We start from the raw sequence: 26,850 nt of genomic DNA, 5'->3' as shown, positions 1-26,850 counted from the left end.
GACTTTTAACAGTATGATTGCTTGGAACCATTGATCCTGTGCATAATCTGATTCTGATTGGTCGGTTAATTAGCGACCAAACGTTAGTACAAATAATCAAGATTTCCAGAGAGCGTGTCACTATAATTCATGAGGGATTGGGTGTACATAAGCTAATAGTAAAGTAGGTGTTCAAATGTTTCAACACCAATGAAAAGATTCAACGGGTTATAATTTTATGAAAAATATTTGACACTTATGTAATATCCTTACATCACGATGGAAGACTCTACTGGAACTCAGAAGACATTTTGTTGACAGATTGCCTCCAGAAGTACAAATTGTGAGCGCCAATGGCGTAGCGAGAAACGGCGTCAGCAAGGAGGGGGCTCACACACAAGTATTATATATATATATATATATATATATACGGTATATGTATATATGTGTGTGGCTTGAAAAATCCGGAGTGTCAGGTCACCATGACTATTAGAAATACGAATTTGGTGCCTAACTAATTTAAGACAAAACATGTACACTTATGTATCAAATTGGTTGCCAGGTCAGAATTTTTTATCACCAGGTTGCCATTGGTGATTGAATATTTCAGTTTGGCGATAGACGTTTGCATAAATTATATATTGCAACAAAGCTCTATGATCTTGTTACTGGATTCAGACTTCAGGTTTTCTGGCTTGCCATAATACAGAGCAAAGCAGTATTTGGAAGTCATTACATATATTGGATCCTAAAAAGGTAAGAAATATGGCGTTTGAAGTGAATAACTGACTATGTACAGGGCCAAATGAATCCACTCTTACACCCAAGACTATACTGCAGCCCCTCCCCCTTCAGACAAAGAAAATATATTCGTGGTTCTCGTGTTGTAAATTGCAATGATGAAATTGTCGTCACAATGGATTCTGCATTTAGTCGCGACTACACAAAATTCCACCTTGAATGCACGTTTATAGGCCAGGTCAGTCTAAAACATAACAATGTATTATAATATGTAACACAGAAACGCCCACAAAGGAAATTTCTAGTACAGTGAATCAATTTGTTTTGTAATATATGGTGGAGGAAAGGGAGTCAAATATGTGGCCCTAGGTTGGAGCCTAGGTGCTAAATTAAGCCTGACCAGTATCGCCGGTACTTATGTGCACCATGGGGCTAGCTAGAGTAATATTATTTTCAGTTTTCTTTAGTTGCACGGTATTGAGAAACTGATCAAATTTGCTTACAGGTAGAGGGAAATTGTATTACACTTTCTTTCCATAAAGATCTCTGGCCGGCAAGAAGCGCTCTTTCTACTCGGTGATGTGTGGTTAGCCGATCACCACCTAGACGCCATTATTTTTGGTTTCCTAGACTGGAGTTTGATAGCTCTTGATTCCGATAGCATCCCAATTGCCTCATGATACTGAATTAACACTGGATAATTTTATAGCTACAACTTGAAGTAATCGACCCTTCACATCAAAGTAGCGCGCACAAACATTTCGGCTAAGCTGGAGCTCAGTAATGTAAAAACAGTATATATTTAATTGTAACGTACATGTTTTGTTCGATGCTCTCTATTTGCAATCAAAGTTAGTAAATTTTGATACATATGTTACAAAGAAAGAAATCGAAAAGGTGAAGGATACTATATATATATAATAATTTGTTGAAATCTTATGTAGGGTTAAATCTAGAGCTTCCAGGATTTTTTTTAGATGACTAATCTTTATCTTTCTCTGTGATAAATAATTACAAGGGGAATACAGCCAGTGAACGAAACTCGGTGCATAGCTGTGAAACACTGCCTCTGTTGCCAAGCCGAGCCTGTATATGGCCAGGCTTGGCTACCAAATAAAATAATCTTTATTCTTAGATAGTGGGCTACTTGCCCACCAAATTCCATGATTTTCGGCCAGTAGTTATCGAGAAACAAAATACAACATACAAGGCAAGTCAACCCGAGCCATTCGCAGACCGAACCCAGACTTCACATATAATGATCTTTATTCCTTAGACGATTGGATACTTCACCACCAAGTTTGATTTAAATCTGGCTAGTAGTTACCGAGAAATAAAGTACTACACACAAACAGAGTCAAGCCGAGCCTGTACTTGGACAAGTCGGCCACCAAGAATAGTGATCTTCATTCTTTAGACAATGGGTTATCCATACACCAAATGTTGATGATATTTGGCCAGTGGTTACCAAGAAATAAAATACAACATACGAAGAAGCCGAGTCGAGCCTGTCGCCGGCCTAACTCGGCCATCACATATAGTGATCTTTATTCCTTAGATAATTCTGTACTTGCGCATCAAATTTTGATTATATTTGACTGGTAGTTACTGAGGAATAAAGCACTACATACACACGTGTACATAATTGCATCTCGAGTAAAACTACAAGCTCTCGTGTGCTTACACCGGGAGCTAAAAAGAAGAGTTCTAACATCAGAATTAGAAGTGGAACATACTGCATGTAAGCAACATCCACTTACAACATTACAACACAAATGAGGAAGGGGTTGAGCCGGGTGAGCCCCCCTGGCTACGCCACTGGTGAGCGCGGATTACTGTTGTGATTTACTATTCAAATTTAATATAATGAAAATGCGAGAAAGTTGAGGGAAGACGTGCTGCCTTTATACGGCAAAGTACGGGTCCACAAACTTCTACGATTGTGGATACTTTAAAAAAATGCTTACAGTTCATATATACCATCCTCCATACTCACCAGAACTTCCTGCTTCGGACCATTTTATATTCTCAATATATATACAGGGTGAGTGGAAATTTGATGTATTCCTTGCAAGGAAATATTCTACAAGTACTTTGGAACATTTTCACTTATATGAACCGGAGGTCGCAATTAAATAATTTTTTGAGTAATTTGCATTTATTTGATTTCTTTGAAATTTGCAGGGTAACCAGAGGTCTGCGGGAAAGATTTACTCTGACCCACTTTCACATATCGTAGAGCGATGATGTGATAATGAACAGCTCGTAACTTTGCACCGTTGCCGAGTTATAGGTCCGAAAGTGAAGTAAGATATAGTGGTCAAAAATCCATTACTGCACCTCAGAAAGCAGACCGACAACATCGCAGAAGTACTTTCCCCTAGGAAGTGACTAATGGTTGGGAAAGGTGAAACGAAGATGGTGTGGGGTCAAGAGAAAACGCGAACTATTGCGGATTTCACACCCGGGGTCGAGCATCTGTCTGGCCAAGATTCGGGCAGTCAACGAGTACTTTGCTTTCCGGGAGGCGGATACCTTTTCTCAGCATGTCACTCTCTGTATTTCACAGAATCCTGAAACGTACGCAGCAGTGAGGCATATTATGTCCTGGCAATTGCGGTACCCATTGCCTGGAAAGCAAGTAGTAATATCCCATGATGATCCCAAATAAACGTGATCATCTCTTTGGTCGCTCGGAGTTGAAGACTGACTTCCTTTGGTGATGGTACGTCGACACGCTGTCATTGGTTTGACTGTTTTCCCTGGTTTTCTTCCCTCCTACCAGGAGAAAGCTGGGATGGTACCTTCTTGAAGGCCAGGGTCAGTTCCTTTCCAAGTCATAGACCCATCTAAAAGACCCATGTGACCCCGAAGTTTGAGGTCTGAACCTTTTCTTGAGTCATTTCCGTGCATAAATGCATGCATAAAAACATAGTCAAACCAATGACAGCGTTCCGACGTATCGCCACCAGAGGAAGTCCGTGTTCAACTCAATGACCAAAGTGATGATTACGGTTATTTGGGATTAGCATGGGATATTACTACTTGCTTTCCAGGTAAAGGCTACCACAATTTCCAGGACATAATATGCCTCACTGCTGCGTGCGTTCCGGGATTCTATGAAATCCCCGAGAGTGACATGCTGAGTAAAAGTATCCGCCTCCTGGAAACAAAGTACCCGTTCACTGCCCGAATCTTGGCCACAGATGCTCGACCCTGGGTGTGAAATCCGCAATAGTTCGCGTTTTCTCTTGACCCCACATCATCTTCATTCCACCTTTCCCAACCGTCAGTCATTTCCTAGGGGAAAGTACTTCTGCGATGTTGCCACGCTGCTTTCTGAGGTGCACTAATAGATTTTGGACCACTACACCTTGCTTCAAGTTCGGACCTATAACACAGCAACAGTGCAGAGTTACGAGCTGTTCATTACCACACGAGCTGCATAAGTGTGCAGGATTACACATGTAAAATTTCTTCGCTTTACCATATGTGGAAGTTAGTCAGGGTAGAACTTTCTGCCGCAGTTATCGTTAGCCAGCAAATTTCAAAGAAATCACACATGTGCAAATTACTCAGAAAGCATTGATTTGAGAACACCGATTCATATAAGTGAAAATATTCCAAAGTACTTGTAGAATATTTTCTTGCAAGGAATGGATCGAATTACCAGTCACCCTATATATATATATAATTTTGCAAAAATGGCGCTCACGGACCATACAACATTATTCTACAAGTCAAAATAAAGCATGCATATATATATATATATATATATATATATATATATATATCTTCGAGTCTTCGTTTGGAGTCACAAATTGCACTATGTGGCAACGTCGCAAATAAAAGAAACCATAGGTTAGATCTACCAATGTATCAAATAGTTATATCGATTCTTTCCAGATATGTCTATAGTGTATCTGGCTTCCAGATATGTATATAGATATGGCTATATTCTAAAGTCGATATTGATTGACGCTAGGATGACTTATTAGTGTAGCAATCGATTCAACTGCTTGCTGTATTCGTAGGGTAATGCTAATGGCTCCAAGTTAATCTGCGACGTAGCCACATTGTGAAATTTTGATTCTCCATTTTGGCCTGTAGAATAGTTCTCTGTGGTCTGTGGCTGCCATTTTTAGAACACCTGATATGTACGTTCGTATATGCGACATCAGAGTATCTTTTGGGTGTGTTAAGGAATTTTAAAAACTCTGTGGTAAGCACTTTGACATTCGTGAACAATATTTAAAATAACCTATGATTTCAAAGTTCTTACTTTTTTCTTGGTCTGGTTGAGAACTTTTCTACACATGCTCCTAACAAAATTTGTTGAAGAAAATTATTACCTCTTCCCAGGATGAATAACTAAATCTTCTTATTGATGAACTCAAACAGAAGAAAAAAATCCTTTCTAGAACATGCAATTTATTTTCTTGCATAAGTTGTACCAATCATCCTTCATCAAATACAATATAATTGCAGGAGTAATCAATTCCCTGTCATTAATAGTGCACAGATTAGATGCTTGTAAAAGTACCTGAAAAAGCCACCAAGGAAAAATCAATTAAGATGTAGTAGAAGTAAGTGTATATTACATTTAGTAAAGAAACAAAAAGAAGAATGTAATACGTTTCTAAATCAAACCTTTATGTCTGATGAAGTTAAAATATAAACGTATGGTTGAAGTTAAAGTCTTAAGACGATATTAGACTATTTGACATGATGCAAGTTTCTCAATTAGCATGAAGTTGAATCATGTAGTCACATTTCCTTATATGTATCATCTCATTATGCTTAGCTCCAGATTGCAACCAATGCTCATTTAATATTCATACTTATAATCAGTAATTAAGGTTTTATAAAAAGCGATTGCGGGCTAATGTGCGCAAAAAAAGACTTACATTAGGATATTAGATTTAAGACATGATGCGTAGTTCCTACTATCAAACTTATACCCACCAACTCGACTAATAAAGAATTAATTACTACTACCAACATTGGCTCTAACACGTTCTAAAGTTTGGTAAAACAATTCCCGTCCTCTCTAGTAATGGACTTAATCCCGACCAACCTGAATTACTAGAAGTAGAGCATCTGGTTTTCTGCTCTTTGTTTTTTACCCTTTATCTGGTATCCCATTTTTTTTAAAATTTTAGAATCTAGACATGGGATGGTCTTCTCAGCTTACTGTATTTTACCCATCTACACTCCTCCAATATTTATTAATATTATTAATCGTTGCTTCTTCATCTCTTTCTTCCTTAATTCTGGTAGAGAGTCTCTCGCGAGTGCTAGAAAATGGGAAAAATATACCCTGACAAAAGCGTGATACTTACAAAAAACGGTCATGAACGTGTCATTTGGACTTCCGAATCAAACCTAGTCCATTCGATAAATATAACAATGATATGTTCATGCACAAAAAATTAGGACCAATCCCAAATGCTATACGCCAAATAACCCGAAGCACATATTGTGCAACAAAGTTATAATTACTCATGAATTGTTTGACATTTACGTTTTGTTGTTTGAATATTCATAAAAACAAAGTTAAGATCTAACTAACGCTGTATCACTTATCTCTGTACTAAAAGAAGTGACGATTCTGCGATGTTATAACTGAGAACTGAAAAAAGTACTTCACATTGGCAAAAACACTCTTTATCTAATTGACGCCCTCATACGTAAGTTACAAATTCCGTATGAAGGTGGCAGCAGCACCCACAAGGTCGCCCTTTTATGATAGCAATTACAGCGCATTATGTTAATTAATGGAAGAGTTATACGCAGTTCGTCAACCAGCCCCTGCTGCCAACCAGCCCCGGTCTTTCCTAACCTGCGGCGAGCCATACAAAACAAAAGAAAGAACATGCTGTCACCTGGAATTGTTTTGATCCATGACAGCGCGAAACCGCATACTGCTACCGTAGCCAGGCAGCTGCTTGCTCAGTTTCAGTGGGAAGTGTTCCAGCACCCGGCATACAGCCCAGATCTAAAACCTAGTGACTTTCATCTTTTTCAGTTGCTGAAACATGGCCTGGGAGGACAGCATTTTCAGACCAATGGAGAACTTCAAAATGTAGTGAAGACCTATCTCCATACGCTGGCGTTAACATTTTATGAAGAGGGTATTGGAAAGCTCATTTATCGATATGACAAGTGCCTTAGTCTTCATGCTGACTATGTAACTGTAACTGTGCTTGACTTTTGGTAATAAAATTATTTTGTGATTCACATTTTTTGTGCGTTACGCCCCATCGGAGGTTGAAGAAAATAGCCCTTATATATATATATATATATATATATATATATATATATATATATATATATATATATATATATATATATATATATAGGGTGTTAATGAACTATACCGACAAACTTTAAAAGGTGATTCCTCACATCAAAATAAGATAAAAAGTTCATATGGACCTATTGCCAAAAGTGCATAGTTTCAGAGCTAGGGCTATCCAAAATTGCAAAAACGCCAAATTTCAAGAGGCGCTATTTCGAATTCAACTAATTGCGCATATCAAAGTAGGATATGGATTTATAAATGCTCTTAGTGGTTGGCCAAGAAGTAAACAAATAGCTTCCTCCATCACACTCGGGCATGTCATATCCATCCTCTACATATGTATCGATTACCATCTTGTTTTAATTTTTGTTATATTTCATTTTAGTTTGCAAGTTTCCATAATATTTGTAATATCCAATAAATAGAACAAGTGGATTTAATAGAACATAAGTGGACTATTATTGCTTGAGCATTACTGACTTTTACAGTTTACGGAAATGAACTTTTGACACTGTACTCAAAATCTGAGTTCAGCCTACATATTCTCTCGTGGCTATATGTTAGTGTATATACTTACGATGCGTCCGTAGTGAGCAGACACGTTAGTGAAAGTGAGTAAGAGCATAAGATTTATTTTAGCATTTGCTAATACGACTGATTCTCCGTGTCATTCATTGTCTGTCTGTGTCTGTATAAGCACTTCAACTGGAGCGGGCCGTTTAAAGTTAACCCTTCATTTTCTATTTTTCTTTTCGTTATACAGTTTGCTGTCCACGCCAATAATTTTGTCTGAAAAACTTCAATGTAATATTTGTACTTCATTTGATAGCATAGAACATAGTGAATCAACTCAGCTGTATCCTAACAGTAAAGTAATTATAAGTGCTGATTTCCTGAGCTCCGTCATAGACTTGACTTAGGAGTGCGCACGAGACAAGATTTGAGGGTGTCTCGTCTCGAAAATGTGCTGAAAAAGGAATTTCTCGACTCGAAAAATGTATATTTCTCTATTGGAAAATCTTTCTCTCGACTCGAATTTTGTCAGGAAAATTCTGTCTCTACTCGTCTCGTGCGCATCTCGAACTTGACTTGATTTTGAGTTCAATTACAATTGTAATCATCTTTTTCTTTTAACACAAGCAAAGCACGAAGTTTCGAACACGTGTTATCTGAGTGGTAGTTCTGTACGGATCCAATGAACTACGGAATAACGTAGTAGAAACTCCTACTCTGTAAATATATATTGCTAATATTCGTAAGTTTCAAGCTTGTAAGAGAACGTAGCTGTTTTGTCTCTCTATTAAGGTTTACGATATTTCTATCGTATCTTGTCTGAATTGCGAAACGAAAGATAATACATTTATCGATTTATGGTTAGGGATTGGTCCTTTAAAACTTTTAATTATTTCGAGAGGTGATAGAAAGATACTATCCTTCGAAAAACATGCATTTTCTTTTGTGACAGATGAGAATACTACTTCAAGTTTGACTATTGAATTCATATAGTTTGGAAATCTTCGTTTCGCACTGTGAAACGATACTCCATCTTTTAGTTTGGTATTCGTACTGGTAACTCGTCTAATATATGAAACAAGTTGACACTCTTAGTCATAGATTAGAAACTTGTAGCAATACACGTTGAAACCGTACTTGGCTAACTTCAGCTACTTCTGGTTTGAATAGGAATTGCTGGAAAATATTCTTGTGATGGTGAATTCTTTGAGGAACACTTTCCTACGACCCTGAATTGATTGTAAAAAAAAAGCCGTATCTTGATATCTCCTATTGTTTTGATTCCTGGAAACAAGAATTGAAATAGGAAATAATAGTTAATTTGAAATACTTCCTGTTGATCGTAAAAAAGCCGTATCCTAGTATCTCCTATTGTTTTGATCTATGGAAAAAAGAATTGAAATAGGAAGTAATAGTCAATTTGAACCACTTTCTATTTTTGGGTGTTGATAATAATTATGGTATATTGCCTTGAGACGCTAAATCGTTTGGACAAAGATGTTCTCGCTATCTGTTACTGTTTTCGTTCTATGGCGAGGAACGTTCAAACAGAATATGGCTAATTTTAACAAATTCTGCTTTGATCAAAGCTGCCATGGAGAAGGAGGAAACTATTCTTGAGACGATGAATCGATTGCAAAAAGCTACTTTTTAATATCTTTTAAAATTTTTGCTCTACGGAAATCAGTGTTGGGACCGAAAGTACTAGTAAATTTGAATAATTACCAGCTTTGGTAGAGTTATATGGATAGTAACGATATGTTTATTGAGAGACTGAATTGTTTGCTTCAAACTGCTTCTCGCTATCTGCTGCCGTTTTCGTTCTATAGCGATAAACGTTGAAACCGTTATTAAAACCAGAGTTATAGTAAATTCTAACTACAGCCGAATTTATTGGAGTATTGTAGATAGTCATGATATGTCGTCTTTAGACTCTAAATCATTTGAAGAAACCACTTCTCAATATCCGTTATCATTTTCTTTATATATCGACTAACGTTCAAACCGGAAATGGCTAATTTGAACCAATTCCGGTTTGAATAGAAGGTTAACGAAGGAAATAAAATCTATTCTTTTGACACTGAATTAATTGCAAAAGACCACATCTTGAAGCATTTGCTATTTCTATTAGGCGGAAATTAGAAATTGAAACCGGAAGTAATAGTAAATTTCAACCATTTGTGGCTTTGATAGAATATATTGGATACTCTTGATATTGGCTCTAGAGGGTAACTCGTTTTCAAAATCAGTTCTCGCTATGTTACCGTTTCATGCTATGACGATAAAAGTTGAAACTGTTGTTGAAACCGGAAGTAATAATAAATTTAAACCCTTTTCAATTTTAGTAAAGTATTGTGGATGACCATGATATGTTGCCTATACACGCGCTATCGTTTACAAAAAAGTCTTCTACCTGTGTGTTGCCGTTACATGTTAGAACCGCAAATTGCTAATTTGAACCACTTTTGGCTTGAATATAGAGTTAACGGATAAGATGGAACCTATTCGTTGGATGCAGAATCAATAGCAGAAAACCATTTCTCTATATCACTGTCTTTGCTCTGGTACCTGTCGACAGCAGAGCCCTGCACGGGCCGGAAGCGCCCGGTTCGGCCCGGAAAATGCGCGTCCCGGCCCTGCCCTGCCCGTATCAAATAATATCAAACTGGACCGGACCCTAACCGGGCCGAACCGGGCCAGGCATATTCCGGGCCGAACCGGGTCGGGCACATTCCGGGCCGAGCACAAATGCTATAAGGCCGAACCGGGCGCGGCCACTCTGAAAGACGGATCGAAAACTAATCTTGTCAGCCTTTTTTTAAAATGTCCTCCACTACCCCTGCCTTTGCCGTGATCGTACGGTCTTACTGTCAGCCTATGCTAATCGTAATGTGTTTGGGAAGCTGACTCTTTATTCAAGACTGCAAAGTACTGTAATACTACCACTATTACTACTTCTACTACTACTACTACTAGGACCACTGCTAATACTACTACAAGTGCTACGACTTCGCGTCAGAGTTGACATGTCTGGTGGTACCAAATTTACCTTCTAAATAGAGGAAAAAAGTAGCAATGCTAGTTATTATGGCCGGTCTGCATAAAATATGAACCAATGCTTGATCTACAAGGGACAACGCTGGCTCGGTAGAAAAAACACTCACATCAGGTGCTAGAGGTAGTCGGATCAATGACTGCTTGTGCTATGTGAGCTTTGTGGTGGACAAACACCGTGTGCTTTGGAGTTTCCGGTGTGGTCCCGCTTCCTCCCACTGTTTTCAATCCACCAATTCATCCCATCATCATCCATACGGCCTGAGCCGTAGTTACCTAAAGAACGTATGATAAAGTCAAGTACTTGACCTACTAAGTAGAATTTGGTACGCTACCATAAGACCACGGAAACCAAAACCGTGAACTGGCGCGCTCATAACATCAGTAGAATTTGTAGTAATGTTCAATTAGCAAGGTAAATACCAAATAGTGTTACATCTTTCTGTATTGTTTATAGTATGATACTACAAATATAACAAAATATAATAATCAAATAAATGACCAAGATGCCAGTATCGATTAGGTGTTCCTGGAATGGTGGCTCAGTGGTTGAACGTTCATCTCTAGTGGATGGGGTCCCAGGTTCGATGCTAGCTCTCGCCAAGTGAACTTTGTGGTGGACAAACACTACGTGTGGGGGTTTCTCGGCGTTCTCCCGTTTCCTCCCACTTTATTAATTCCACCATTTCATTTATTTCTCATCATCACCGCCTCCTTTAGCCTAGCCGGCATAACTGTGGGACGTAAATCTCAAAGATTTCTTTTTAATTTTTTGTTTCCATATTACTAGTAATAGCAGTAGTGGTATTCGCTGTCGCATTAGTATAGTAATGAGTAGTAGCAGTAGTGATAGTAGTAATAGTAGTAGCAGTGGCAGCAATAGTGGAATTAACAATAGCATTCGTAATCGTAATAGTAATAGTAGTATCAGCTGTAGTAGTTGTAGTATTAGTATCGCATACGGTGTAACAGTTTTACATATCTTCTCTGTTACTCGTAATGCTCTAATGAGCGTAGTATAAGACTTTTACGTCCATGAGCTGTAATATTGTATAATAAACATGGCTGGACAGAGCAAGCACAGATAACAAATAGACAGACAGGGACATAGAAAGAAAACCTTGGGTAACCTTTCACACGATTTTCCTATTCGAGAAGGACAAATAGACATTGCAATATTATGGCGACACATTTCTTATTTCCCATTGCATATTGAAGGATTGACTTGACTTATCAAATTGGTTGTTCCCAGGCCGGTTACGCCCGGTCCGTTTAGAGCCCGGTTCGTTCGTGCCCGGTCAGTTTAGTGTCCGGCCCGTTTGTACCCGGCTCGAGATTCGGGTCGAGTCGGGCACCGAATACAGATCCATCCAGGCCGGGCCGGGCCGGTCTTTGGGCCTGGGTTTGCAGGGCTCTGGAACTTTTCTTACTTTTAAGCACAGCATAGTTTGGAAGCTTAAAACCTGTCCTTGGTCCCATAAATATTATTAACACTAACATATCAATGATACTCTTGTGTATAATTCAAAAAGTTAGCTGTGAAATTTAATCCAGATTGGAAGTAGTTGTGGAAAGGCCTCTTGCTATAACAGATTTGTGGGTGTTCAGATAAAACCAACATAATCTTTCTGTTTCACAACTGGTGAGTAATGCATAGGTCATTACTACTGTATATCAACCTCACTGACCAAAGCGACTTGTGACTTCATGAAAAACCATTTGTTGGTTCTTCAAGGTCAATAACAAGAAAATAGCTAATACTAAGAGTACACGCGACCCACTACTTCAATAGAAGAGGCAAATTCAACAGACGTGTTTACGTATAAAAGACTGATGCCCTCCGGCACTTAGTAGAAGGCTTAACTGGGTGAAAGCAACATAGCAACGTTCTATGCGAAAGAACGTTGTTCGTTCTATCCGTTGTATGTATGAAGCACGAGTTTGCTTGTGTGTCTGTCTGTGTGCGTCCTGGGGATCAGACGAGTTGACATAACGTTACTAAATTTTGATCACGGATACTTTTGTCCAGGCCCCAGACTAGCACGAAGCGTTTCTTGTTCCAGAATTCGAACCAGGGTTCTCAGGGGAGGGGTACAATTACCGGGACATGTAATGATATTAGAAAATGGCCGATATTTGTGTAAAATCCATAGTTTCAACGGTCGCCGAAATCAAAGGTGACACTTCCATTAGCAATGACTCAAAATCGGCTACCATTGTATGCGGGCCGGGCTCACCGGGGGTACCGAAACGCGTAAAAATAATCCAAAATGACCTATATTTGTGTCAAATCCCTAGTTTTCACGGTCGCTGAGATGAATGGTGATTCTTTCAGAGGCGTTAGCCTCTAAATGCAGCTGGAGCCGCGGTGGCTCAGTGGTAGAGCATTCACCTCTGGTGCTTGGGGTCCCGGGTTCGATCCCAGCCTCCTCGAAGTGAACTTTGTGGAGGACAAACAGCGTGTGTCATAGCTCACCGACTCACTGACAATGACTGATTTAACATGTTTGATAACAGCGCGTGTAATAGCTGATTTATAAACGCAGTTGATATAGCGTGTATACCTGTAGATAAGTGAGTAGCGTGTGTAACACTTGTTCTAAAAATTCTGTGTTCGAGTCACACCCTAGACTGAATTACATTTTCTTTCAAGGAATTAAACACTATAAATGATGTTCGCGTTCGATGCTGAAAGAGATTTATCCTGTGAAGGAAGAAAAACCAAGACAGGTACAAAGGGCAGGGGGAAAGACGCAGACTGCGTCTTAAAATTTAATTTATTCCCATGTCTTTTGCTTTTTCCTTTCCCTCTTTCCTTTTTTTCCATTTTGTTTAGCTTTCTATACTTTTTCGGTCTCTGCATGATGCGTATTATTATTTTCGTTTTCTTTGCATTAATTTCTCTCTCTTAGAACTTAACGTGAATGGAATTTCTGCAGATTTATCTCGTGGTTGTTTCTCTAAGTGATGCTCTCAGATAGTAATACTTTTCCCTCCAAATGGAGGAATATGCAAGGCTACTGTACCATACGCGCACAACCCCTATGGGACTATGGTAGTGAGTTGCGCAGTTTGAGCAATACGCATGGATAAACCACGCTCACATTTATATTTATTAAATTCTTCTTGCCTTTCGGGCGTCAAATTTCAAAATTTTGGGTGGGGCCTTTGAAACCTAAAACCGTTCTTATGCAGAACATAAAAAACCCGTATTCGTTTATTTCTTTTAGTATTGTCCATACGTAAAGTTATGTTGCAATTCTTCATCTCCTTTACACACATATGACAACTGTTACTAGCACTTTTGATATTTCATGATCAAATGTTTGGAGGGATCCGTGCCCACCCAACCTTTTTTCTAGGAAAATGCGAAACCCTCATTTGATGTTATACAATATTTGTGCAGAATTTCATTCAATTCGGTTCACTTTAATTTGCCTTTCGAGGGTCAACTTTTAGAATTTTGGGTGGGAGCTTTTGACACCTAAAACCGTTTTTGTGTAGAAAATAAAAAATTCCGTATCCATTTCCTTTTTGCGTATTGTCCATACACAAAATTTCGTTGCAATTCTTCATGTCCTTCACCCAAATCTGACGTCCTGTTACTAGCACTTTAATATTTCGTGATCAAAGGTTTGGAGGGGTCCGTGCACCACCCAAGCCTTTTTTTCTCGGAAAATGCGAAATCCGTATCCACCTTTTTCGTCTGCAATATCTACGGACAATTTCATCCACTTGATTCACTTCTTTTTTGCTTGTCGGACGTCAACGTTAAAAATTTTGGGTGGGGATTTTTGCAACCTAAAACCGCTTTTACGCAGAACATAAAAAATCCTTATTCGTTTATTCTTTGCGTATTGTCCATTCACACAGTGTCGTTGCAATTCTTCATATCCTTTACACACATCTGGCATACTGTTACTAGCACTTTACATTTTTCGTGATCAAATGTTTGGAGGGGTCCGTGCCCCACCAAACCGTTTTTCCAGAAACATAGGAAACCCGTATCCTCCTTTTACGTCGTCAATATCTGTGCACACTTTCATTCACTCCGGTTCACTTCTTGCCTTTCGGACGTCAACATTCAAAATTTCGGGTGCGGGCCTTTTCCCTCTAAAACCGTTTCTCCGTAGAACGAAAATCCCGTATTCGTTAATTTTTTGCGTATTGTCTATACACAAAGTTATGTTGTAATTCTTCATGTGCTTTACACGCATGTGACATAATGTTACTAGCACTTTTGATATTCCTTGATCAAAGCTTTGGAGGGTTCCGAGGCCCACCCAACCCCTTTTTGCAGGAAAATACCAAACCCGTATTCCCTCATTTTATCTCTACAATATCTGCCCTGAATTTTATTTACTTCCGTTCACTTCATTTTGCCTTTCGGGCGTCAATTTTCAAAATTTTTGGTAGGAGCTTTTGCCCCTAAACCGTTTTTTCCGCAGAAAATAAAAAAGTATTAGTTAATTTTTTGCGTATTGTCCATACACAAAGTATCGTTGCAATTCTTCATGTCCTTTACACACATGTGACATACTGTTACCAGCACTTTTGATTTTTCGTAATCAAAGGTTTTGAGGGATCGGTGCACCACCTAACCGTTTTTTCATTAAAATACGAAATCCGCATTCCCTCATTTTATGTCTACAGTATGTGTGCACAATTTCATTCACTTCGGTTCATTTCTTTTTGCCTTTCGGTCACCAATTTTCAAAATTTTTGGGATTGGAATTTTGCCCCCCTAAAACAGTTTTTCCGCAGAACATAAATAAACCAGTATTCGATTATTTTTTGGCGTATTGTCCATACACAAAGCTATGTTGCAACTCTTCATGTCCTTTACACACATGTGAAATACTGTTACCAGAACTTTTGATATTCCTTGATCAAAGGTTTGGATTGGTTCGTGCCCCACCCAAACCTTTTTTCAGGAAAATACGAAACACGTATCCTCATTTTATGTCTACAATATCTGTGCACAATTTCATTACTTCGGTTCACTTCTTGCCTTTCGATCGTCAACTTTCAAAACTTTCGGTTGGGGTTTTTGCCCCCTAAAACCGTGCTTTCGCAGAACATATGAAACCCGTTTTGTTTTATTTTTTGCGTATTGTCCATACACAAAGTCATGTTGCAATCTTTATGTCCTGTACACGCATCTGATATACTGTTACTAGCACTTTTGATATTTCGTGATCAAAGTTTTGGACGGGTCCTTTCCCCACCCAACCGTTTTTTTCAGGAATATCCCTTTGGGGATCCCATGGTACAATCTGTACCACACGGGGTGTTTCATGGTACATTGCGCTATAACTCTCCTATTTGAGTTTTTCGTCCGTTTTTTTTTGTTTGTCTTCAAGTCCAGAGGCATTGTAGAAGACATTACATATCGTTTCACACCTTCCTGCATCGAGACATAGGAGGTGATGACGTCATAATCCTAAAATATAAATTTTCGTGTAATATTTTTTTGGGGGGGGGTTATGTAAAGTATTTTTGGCGGGCTTATTTTTGCACGTAGAAGATTGAAATTTTGCATAAACATTCCGTCCACCGAGTAGTATTTACTAGATTTTTTTCAGATTTCTGCGTTAAAACAGGGGGAACCAGAGGGGCTAAAAGTTAAAAAAAGAGATATTTTTACCCACAAAATCCCGTTTTTCCTCATTCTTCCGCCTTGGATACATGATGGAGACACGTGAGTCATACCGCCTGAAAGGCAGTTCTAATCTGAAGAGAATGATTGGCGGGTTATAGCCCTAGGGTAAATAGAGATGTCTCAGGAAATTTTTTACCTGAGATCATGGTGTTTTACGGTAATTTAGGGCAGGTTGGGAATTCCTGATAAAATTTCTCCCGCCCTTGGTATTCAGGATAGAAACTTGAAATTTGGCACACAGATCCAGTATACCAAGTACTATTTATCAGATTTTTAGATGGCTACGTTCACACAGGGCCGCTCCAGAGGGGCCCAAAGTGCGAAAAAAAATTCCCTCCAAAATTTTCACTTTGACATAATTTTCCCGCTCCTGGTATATGGTATGAGCATGCAAGTGGTACCATTTGAAAGCCAGCCCCATTCTGAAGAGAATGAGGTATGAACCATGATCCTGGGATAAATAATGACGATGCAGTAGCTGCTTGACTGAAAGTCTAAAAAATAGCTCAAAAACCCCGGATCCTGAAAGAGATATAGGAAACCCTTATTGCCTCATTTTACATCGACAATATCTGTGCACAATTTCATTGACTTCGATTCACTTGTATTCGCCTTTTGCGCTTCAACTTTCAAAATTTTTGGTTGGGCCTTTTGCCCCTAAAACTGTTTTTCCGGAGAAAATTAAAAAAACGTATTCGTTTATTTTTTTGCGTATTGTCCATACATAAAGTTTCGTTGCAATTCTTCATGTCCTTTACACAAATCTGACATACTGTTACTAGCACGTTCGATATTTCGTGATCAAATGTTTGGAGGGGTCCGTGAACCACCCAACCGTTTTCTCCGTTAAAATTCGAAACCCGGATTCCCCCATTTTACGTCTGCAATATCTCTGCACAGTTTCATTCACTTTGGTTCAGTTGTTCTTGCCTTTCGGGTGTCAGCTTTGAAAATTTTGGGATTGGCTTTTATATTAAACCTTTACATTATGTACCTTTTTCTGTTTTATGAGATTCTTGTTTGGGGGGAGTGGAGAAATGGTTTTCTCTGATATCTGTTTCTTGCCATTCATCTTCTTTGAACTGCTTAAGTAAGATCATTTTGTAACTTTTGATGTCATCCAACTCCGTCACAATAATAATGTTGTCATTTTTAACAATTTGTTTTATTCTCTTATTTGCAGTTTGCCACACTGATATATTTGTTACAAAATTGAGGTTTTGTCCAACGCCTTTCGAATTCGCAACCAACCCAACCGGCGAGCTTTTTGGGTTGCCTGCTATTGCAGGAAAAGGAGAATTGCAGGAGGTAATGCACTTTTGGAGTCGTGTATACATAATATGGTCCTAGGCTACCATACCAAACCAAGTCACGAGGTGCTTACCATGTGGCTCGTTGGATGGGAAAGGTAATATGCTGCTTCAAGATATAAATTTTCTGCGAAATGTTTAATCTTACAGGCAAAGGGAGAAAAAAATCTGCGGGAAGTGTGTTTATTTGCAAGTCTCATATACATGAAAGCATGGATTTCGTGTCCCAAGACATGTTGACCCCCGTCAACGAATTACTTCTGTTCAAGTAGATCAAACAATATGCCATAGTGAGTAAATCTGTATCTGAATCTGCAATGAACAAGTTTAAAACTCACTTGTGATATCTTGAAGCAGAGTTAGTTCCACTTTCACTGTTCTCTGAGAAGTTATCTTTCGAGGACAAACGGATTATTATAAACCGTCTTAAGGCTTGTGAAGAAAATTGGAGTTCAAGAGGCATAAAACTCACAGACTGCCACGGCTTAGAAACAAAGAATCTTCATGATTTGATTAATTCAGCCTATCTTTGCGCCTTACGTTCTCTTCGAGTTGACATCAATGTCATGTTCCAATGTGATCCCGAGCACTGGAGTAACTCGGACAAAGTCCAAAAGGAGAAACGAATCGTTGAGTCACTTAAGGTTGTCAACGATGCTGCTGAACGTTCAGTGGCCCTTATGTCCAATTTCAATGAGTCAATCACAAAGAAAGAAAGTGAAATGAAGAGCCTAATTCAGGTTGTTGAGGACCACAGAAAGCGTGTTTCAGACGCTCGAAAGAGCATTTTGAAAAATTACCAACTTTGTTAATAACCTTATTTTTTCTGTTTAAAATGAACAGGAACTGCATATTTAGAGGTAGACCTATCTCACTTATTTTTAAATCAATAAATGGTAATTTTGGTAATAGCTATTTGCAAGTTTAATAATAATAATAATAAATAATTCATTTTGTAGGGCAAAAAGTACAATTTACTTTCTAAGGATTGAATTTTTAAACCTCCAATATGTCTCGTATACGACATAATTATATGCATCCTATGGCACAACTTCGTGTCACTTGAGCGACTCCTAAACATTATCCAATTGAGTTGAATTTTTGCAGTGAAATATACTTGTAGAAAACGAACAATAATAGCAACTATGCGTAATTAAATTCGCAAAAAAAATGTTTGGGACCACCCTTATATATATATATATATATATATATATATATATATATATATATATATATATATATATATAAATTATTTACATATATTTTATATTTTTTATATATTTTTTGTATATTGATATATATTACACAAGAATGACCTAGTAGTTTCAGGAGGCGGATCCTACCCAAACGAGTTCAAAATACATTTTTTATTTTATTTTTTATTTACTTTGGGTTCGTTTGCAGAACTGAGTGGATAAAGGCGCCACAGGAGACACAATTTGAACATAGTCATATTTAAACGTTAATTAGCCCAATCGAACATTGATTTACAAATTAACAAATGACATACTTATAACTACTAATTGAGATAAAAAGTAATAAATAATAAGAATTTACTTGCATATCATGTGTTATTAATATTAAATTATTAACACTGCCTCACCCTGTACTTCATTCTCAAACAGAAAAATGTTTTTTAAATGTAATTTTATTAACCCTTTCGGGACGGGAAAATTTTTAACATCTTTATAAATCCACACCTAACTTCAACCGCGAACAAAACAAGTAAGCACGCTCGTATGGGATTGACACATCTGTACAACTCATGTAACCTGCAAAATTATGGCAAGCCGTCCGCAGCCAATGAAATAAAATGCAACGCCAAAATTTATAATTATTATTGATTGTAGTTGTTACCCGCACAATCGTGTGGGTACGTACCGAAAGGGTTAAGTGAATACGATTGTAATGTGTAACATTATACAAGAGAAATCATTATTTGTACATGTAAGTGGGCTTTGTGAATGATAAACACCGGGGGTATGTTTTTTTCGGGGTTCTCTTGTTAATTTCAGCATTTCATTCATTCCCATTACTACCGTCTTCTTAACCTATGTGGTCTGATCTTGGAAAGTAAAATTGATACCTTTTTTGTATGTTGTAAATATATGCAGACACTACACATGTTTTGGCATGGTTTTCCTTCAACATTTGGCTACTCAATCGAACTACATAGAACCTGTTCTATGGCCTCACTTACTGCCATAGTTCGCTATAGTTTATACCTGGATTGTCCTCAAAGCAACGAATGCCAATATTTGAGGACGCCATATATAGATTAATAAATGTATTTGTAGTTACTATTATTAAGTACAAATCATCATATTACACTGTAAATTAATCACGAAACACGAACACTTTTGCAAAACAGTTTTAGAGCTGATATTAATTATAAGAAATAAATATTATTGTGCGAAAGAAGCTAATTAGGGCCTACGATATCTCACAAGAAACTAATTATTGAAGTAAGTCGTACAAGCATTACTTATTATTACTTTGTGTTGGTCGCCTGATTTAGCTGTGCCTCCCGTGTGCCTTCAGACCGTAATCCTTACATGCCTACTTCTGCAGCGATTGCCCTTGTGTCCTAATCCCTTTGTTTCATTTTTCTGTCTTCTCTCACTATCGTTCAGTTAAATTTCCACACTCCCAGTTCGAGCAGCAAATAAATCTTCTTGTATCAGCACGCCTGATAAAATTGGCAAGTTGTAAAACAAAAATGATAATTTCCGACCCCCCTAAAGTATACATGTACCCAATGAACTTAATACGATGTTCTACTCTAGGAAAGTGTTAGATAACCATAAATGATAATAACACAATCTAGATCTGCTCGGAAATTCTTCATTATAAATTGAAGGGCGTAAAAAAAAAAAAAAAAACTTTATTACCAAAAGTGGTACCTGTGTCAGTGTTCTCTGATTAAGTATCAAGTTGACAAATTTTCGGTGAAAAATATACCAAAATATACTAAACCTTGATGAATCTTATTATTTTTTTTTACTGTTACCGAACTGTGATACGGTACGATTCAAGAAGAAAGTGATTTTGGAAATAAACAATCTTTAGTTTCAAAGAGATACATTGATTTTTTTTAATTTATTGGAAAACTGTAATTTTCCCGCTTTCTGCTGTGTAACTAAAAGATTCTAAATAATTGAATGCTTGAGTTAGATAAGGGCTGGTGTAAAAATTTTGAAATTTTACATGAGACTTTTTTTTTTCATCTCATCCTTTACTGATTCTGTTCTCTCATTTTTTTGCTATTGACATAGACTTATTCTTAGTGTGTAGTATAACTTGATAAGCTTTGTATGAACTAACTTCACTTTCATACTAACTTTTGTTCTATTAAGTACTTTTTGTAAATGTTACATTGCCGTTGAGTTGAGGTGATTTTGAGTTTTACGTCCCGTTCAGCAGTGAGGGCTATATGAGACGTGGACCTACTGATTTAACGTGGAATCCGAACCACATGAGCTCCCGCCGGCAATCGAACTCCGATCTCCCACGCCAAAGGCGCGCACACTAACCGAATATTACATTGCCGTTAAGCACAAATAAACTCTTTAATTGTTAACATAAGAAGATAAAGGATTTAGATTCCTGGGCTTTCGGTATTTAAGGCCATTTACCCCTTCACGTGTTTGAGGGATGACGTCCCTCGGCGAGCACACAATCCGGGGAAAGGAGACGAAATTTACTGGTTTTTTTTTTTTTTTTTTACAAATTTATAGTAAATTTATAAGAAAATGTGATAGTTTTATTGAAAAAATGTAATTTTACAGCATTTCATATTAGTAGTTTTACTTTATAGGTGTAAATTGATTTACATAGAGGAATGGCAAACAGATTTGTAAATTTACCCATGAAATTTTTTATAGTGTAGGTACAAAGCCGGCATTTACCTGGTGTGAATGAGGAAAGACCAGGAAAACATCATTCAGAGTGGCTGGCCTGAAAAAGCAGTTTCACTTTTTCGACCGAGTGCCCCCACCGGGAATCGGACCCGGGACCACTAGCACCGAAGGCGAGAGCGTTAGCGACTAGGCTACGCGGGGCCACACAATAAGATAAAGTAGAAGCTAGAACTCCCCCCCCCCTTTTTTTTTTTTTACTTCATATGAATGATATTTCAAAAGCGTATCCACAGTTAAGTTTTGCATGTTCAACAGTTACTTTACAAGATAAGGATAACAGTTTTTTTCTAGGTGTAAGCGGGAGTTTTTTTCACATTGATTTAATTTCACGCTAGAAAAACCAAGTCAAGTTTGAACATGATTTGAACTTTTTTTTTTAGAAAGGGTTTTTTTGGTCATTCTTTAACAAAGCCAAGTGCAAGTTGGAACAGAGAATCATAAAGGACCTGCTGGTGTCGAGGGCCGTACAAGAGAATGTATTACACTTTCACAAGAATTCAATAGCTATATTCAATGGAGAAACAATAGCACTACAGGAACCGAAAAACTGCTATAACTGTAATCAAAAGATTTACTTACTAAAAAAGCGCAGAAAAAACAAGTTACTTAATATTTTAGTGGGACACTTGACCTTCATGTTTTGTACTAGTCTCTCAATCTTCGGTGGTAAATTGGATGTTCCAACTTCCGAAGGGTATTTTTAAGGTGGATATCAGTTATCCAGGGAAAAAAATCAATTCAGGTTAAGAGGTTACGTAAGAGATATAAGTCCAATAACGGATCAAGTGGGCCGGACGAAAGGGTTTAGTGGCTGCAACAGGCCCAAGAGCCGGCTGTTGCACATGGCTGCTTTAACATATCCAAAACTATACTAAAGTGTTTTATTAATGAACAAAAAATGTCAGAAATTTCTCATAACAGTGGTTAATACAAGCTTCCTTGTGAGTTTTCAAAATGTGTTTGTACTTCTGATGTGTCGAAGGAGTATATGGGCACAGAAATTAATTTCAAACAGCGTTAGAACATTACACACTGCTATTTACATAATTTTCAAATCGTTTCTGTCCGTATACTCATTCGATACATTGGAGGTTCAGGTTGGTGTTAAATCCTTTTAGAGCACTTCTATTAATCACTTTTAGGAAACATTGTAGACACTTTTCTGCTCACTGAAAGAGCATCTCATGACATTTTTGGACTAATTAAATAATGACCAAAAATGTAGTTTTTAAAAGAAGTGGTCAAACACTGTTTTTTTTTTTCAGTACTGTTTAGAAGTACCGTTTCTATACTTTATTTAAGCCAACTTCTGCTTATTCCAGCACTTTTATAAAATCATTTTATCAAGACCGTTGATACACATGAGCTTCACCAGAACACTTTTTTTTTTTCTAGAATGCCTTAAACCTTTGTACATGCCGTATAATTTCCTGTACATAAAAATGAGAATATGTACTTCAATGTTGCCAATTAACATATCGAATTATGCTCAAATTAAGCATGTATGTAACGCTAATAACGGCATAAATGGTAACTTGAATTGCAATGCAAAAGACTACTACTAGTTTTGTATTAAATACTTAAATATTCTTCGAGCTCTTTTGTGGCTAAGCGGTTAGCGTACGCGCATTTAGCGTAGGAGACCCGGGTTCGCTTCCCGGCGGGAGCTCACACTGAGAAAAAATTGTAGGTGGCGTACTTAAAAAGGTAGGTTACATGCGTAATTCCTATAGTTTTTGGACTTAACGTACAGCAGACGTATAACTGAAAACGCATGTTTTATAATACTTTCCGTATAAGTGTTCCATCTATACATACTTTTCGTATGAAACAATATAGGTGGTCGGGATCTTATATACAAACGTACGTATATAACATATAGCTGAGAACTGTAACATTAGTATATACATGTGATATACGGAAAACTGTTAGATGTCAGAATCCTACAACGGCATGATGTAACATCTAAGGGCAGTGCGTATATAGCATATGGGTAACGTATGCTCCATACTGATTTCTGTAGTAAGCAAGAGGATTCTGTATATTTGTACAATATAATGTTGTCCGCAGAACGGGTTTTTCTCAGTGCATGTGGATTGGATTCCACGTTAATCAGCAAGTCCCGTCTCATATAGCGAAAGGGACGTTAAACTTAGAAACAAATCAAATCCAAATTAAATATTCGGGGATCCAGTTGCAAGGGAGAGAATATGTGTTTCGCATTCAATTAAATTATAGGACTATGTCTAATGAGGTTAAATGAAATCTTCGATATCCCAGGTAGAATGGTGACTTATTGTTAGATCCTTACCTCTGACTACATGGGGTACCTGGTTTGTGGTGTACAAGATAGTGCCCGTGTGTTTTCTTGGTGTACTCCCGTTTCCTCCCACATTCCTATTTCACCATTGTTTCATCATGATTCACATGCCTTGATCATCAGTCTGTCTTAGCCTAAATGGCATATGTGTGTTTCGTTAAAATAAAAGATTTAATTCCATTTTAATATCCCATGATTAGCTCTGTAGGATACGATTTCCAGCCCGTTGATAACTTTTGGAATCACTTAGTATTTATAATCATAAATCTATATAATAATTCATGCAGTTTCCCCATGTAATCATTACACTCTTCGCTCTGGTCAATCTCATAATTTGGTGCCTCTACTTACTCGCTTTGATGCCAAACAGAGGATCTATAGCGTGACATCATTGCAAAAGGAAATGCTGTAAATTTTTTTTCCATCACACACGAAAACTCGGGCTGGAGATGGTTAATGCAAGCGATTGGTGATGATAGCGAAACAATTGATCGAGCAAAAAAGAAACCCTTCGTAAAATAAACACTAACATAATGCTATTCACGTGAGCTGCGGGCAAACCTAGGATTCTTCTTAAAAGAGAGGTTAATCTTTAAGTTTTACGTCCCACGGTTATGCCGGTTAGGCTAAAGGAGACGGTGATTATGAGAAATGAGTGAAATGGTGGAATGAAGAAAGTGGGAGGAAACGGGAGAACCCCGAGAAAACCCACGAGCACGGTGTCTGTCCACCACAAAGTCCACACGGCGCGAGCTGGGATCGAACCATGGACCACAAGCACTAGAGGTGAACACTCTACCATTGTGCTACCGCTGCCTCCGGCATTCCGCTCGAGTATAGAAAGTACCACGTCACGTAAGTTAACCATTCCGGCCCTAAAAGCCACTGAGTTTAGAAACAAAACAGAAGGAGCTGCAACATTGAACATGTTTACAGGAAGCAAGGATGGATTCCATGAAAGTGAATCAACACATAGCTTGTCTTTTCCACGTGGCCTTTCCATTCAATAAGGAGTCCTTCAATATGATTCAATGTTGTCAAGTTTCACTTGTGTTGACAAATTTGGGTCTGAGTAAGAGAGAAAAATACTAAAACATACTATAACATATTGAAACAAAATGCTACCTACACAAATCACACACATGTTCAAACACGATTGAGGCAAACCAGAGAAAGCAGAAAAAAATAAGAATAGTGGTGTAACTGCTATTCTAAATTTCTGATTTTCTCTTGTGTTAGTTTATAGGTGCATATGGGATGGTTCCTATAAAATTAAAATTCCTAGGAACACTTGGCAAAGACAAATAATTGAATTTCTAACATGTAATAAAAACAATTAAAATGAGTCTTCATACTCGCATCTTTCGGTGATATTTTAGATTTTTTTTTTGAAATACCTTTCCAATATTGAGTTTGCTAAGAAATCACTGAAAATGTTTAACATGTTTCTGTCTATGTATTTCATAATTATCGTACCGAAATAAGTCATTGCTAATTCAAAAATGTACAATCCATAAGAACACAGGTGCATTACGTGAGTTGTTTTTCGTTATATATAGAAGAAAATTTCGAGAAAGTTGTATTATTGGAAATCAACGTAAATCGATTTCGTGAATACTTACTTCAATCTTTTGCACCAGTTGCCTAAGAATTTCTAATGTTCTTATCCGCTATACAAATTAGCAATTTTTATATATGTTTTGATACACCTCTGCTACCTATTGTGCAGTACCACCACACAGTTGCGCTGACAGTGTTGCCAGACGTAAGTAATTAGGAAATCGATTTTCTTTGTTTTAGAATTTCGCCTTGCTGTCTTTTGCATATACATGTGAGAAAATTGTATCGTATGGTATTAGTGTTTCCCATAAGACGAAGCAAGATAGAATCTGCGTGAAGAGACACGTAAGAAGACATAGGTTTTCAAATAAAATCGTATATACTTTTCGAGACGAGTTAGCACTATTTCCACGCTTTCTAGAGACGAGACAGTTCTAAATCTCGTCTCGTGGACAACAGTAAACGAATTTTCGAGGTATTGTAATTTTGTAAACTATATATATATATATATATATATATATATATATATATATATATATATATATATATATATATATATATATATATATCAAGAGAAAGAGAACAATATTTCGCAAAGTCTGTTATGAGTAAGGTTAACAATGTTACCAACCCAACATAAGGTGACATTTTTCAAGTGGTATTCAAACCTACATGCCAGTGATTTATCTACACTCCCTAACATCCCCCAGCACCCGCTAAAATTTTCGGACACCTCCCCGGAAAAATTCCTTACACCCTCAACTAGGGGGGTGCAATATTTTAAAAAAATCATTCTTGTCCTACCTAAAGCTCTCCAGGACTTTGTAGAAAATATTTTAAATTACCTTGAGGCAGAACAGGAATTCCCGTTCTGCCTAATCTTTGGAGACAGGGAATTCTATGCGAGGAGGAAATTTTTAGGGAAATGCAGCATCGAAAACCTGTATTTTGACTCCTAGCGTGTTTGTATGCAGATCGGAATTCATGTATAAAATGGCTGTTGTAACGAGGGCGGGAACTAAATCCAAGCTGTCAAATACAAGGAAAATTCTGACGATGACAAAATCACGGGAGTATATATTTGATGCACCAGTGCACACCCTATATGATTATTTTTTCCCTTCAATTGTCTTATATTCTAAAATGTTATCTGTATTTTTTCAACTGAAGTAACTTTTTCTTTCTTTTAAAATGCTGAAAACTCAATAAAACGTAAAAATTTTACAACAAAACCGCAGATTAGCCAAGGGCGCCCATTTTTCCGTAAATTGGGGGGGGGGCATTCAGATGCAGAAGGTAGGTATATATATAAGGATTTAAAGACAAATTGCATTCAAATTATGCCAAATATTGTATATTCATAAATACAATAAGGGGCCCACATGAGCTTTGAGGGGGCTCGGTCGCTCCCGGCCCCCCAGGATCGGCGCCCTTCAGATTAGCTTTAATTACTTTCACACATACCCATTTGAAAAGTTCTGGGTATT

The 26,850-nt window shown here is 37.6% G+C and overlaps 1 long non-coding RNA gene across 1 annotated transcript in view; it reads right to left on the bottom strand.

Moving 5' to 3' along the window:
* LOC145673779 (uncharacterized) overlaps positions 1-25,525 on the bottom strand; it is a 33,225-nt gene extending 7,700 nt beyond the window's left edge. Inside the window, exons 1-2 of the long non-coding RNA XR_014128809.1 lie at positions 25,426-25,525; positions 5,073-5,263 (exon numbers count right to left, since the gene is read on the bottom strand). This is a non-coding gene — a long non-coding RNA (uncharacterized LOC145673779). The remainder of the gene's footprint in view (positions 1-5,072; positions 5,264-25,425) is intronic.
* Positions 25,526-26,850: the final 1,325 nt, after the last annotated feature.

The sequence above is a fragment of the Thermobia domestica genome, chromosome 17 (assembly GCF_964235325.1).
Source record: "Thermobia domestica chromosome 17, izTheDome1.hap1.1, whole genome shotgun sequence".
In the NCBI taxonomy this organism is placed as follows: Eukaryota; Metazoa; Arthropoda; class Insecta; order Zygentoma; family Lepismatidae; genus Thermobia; species Thermobia domestica.
This window is presented reverse-complemented; position numbering and strand designations above follow the sequence as displayed.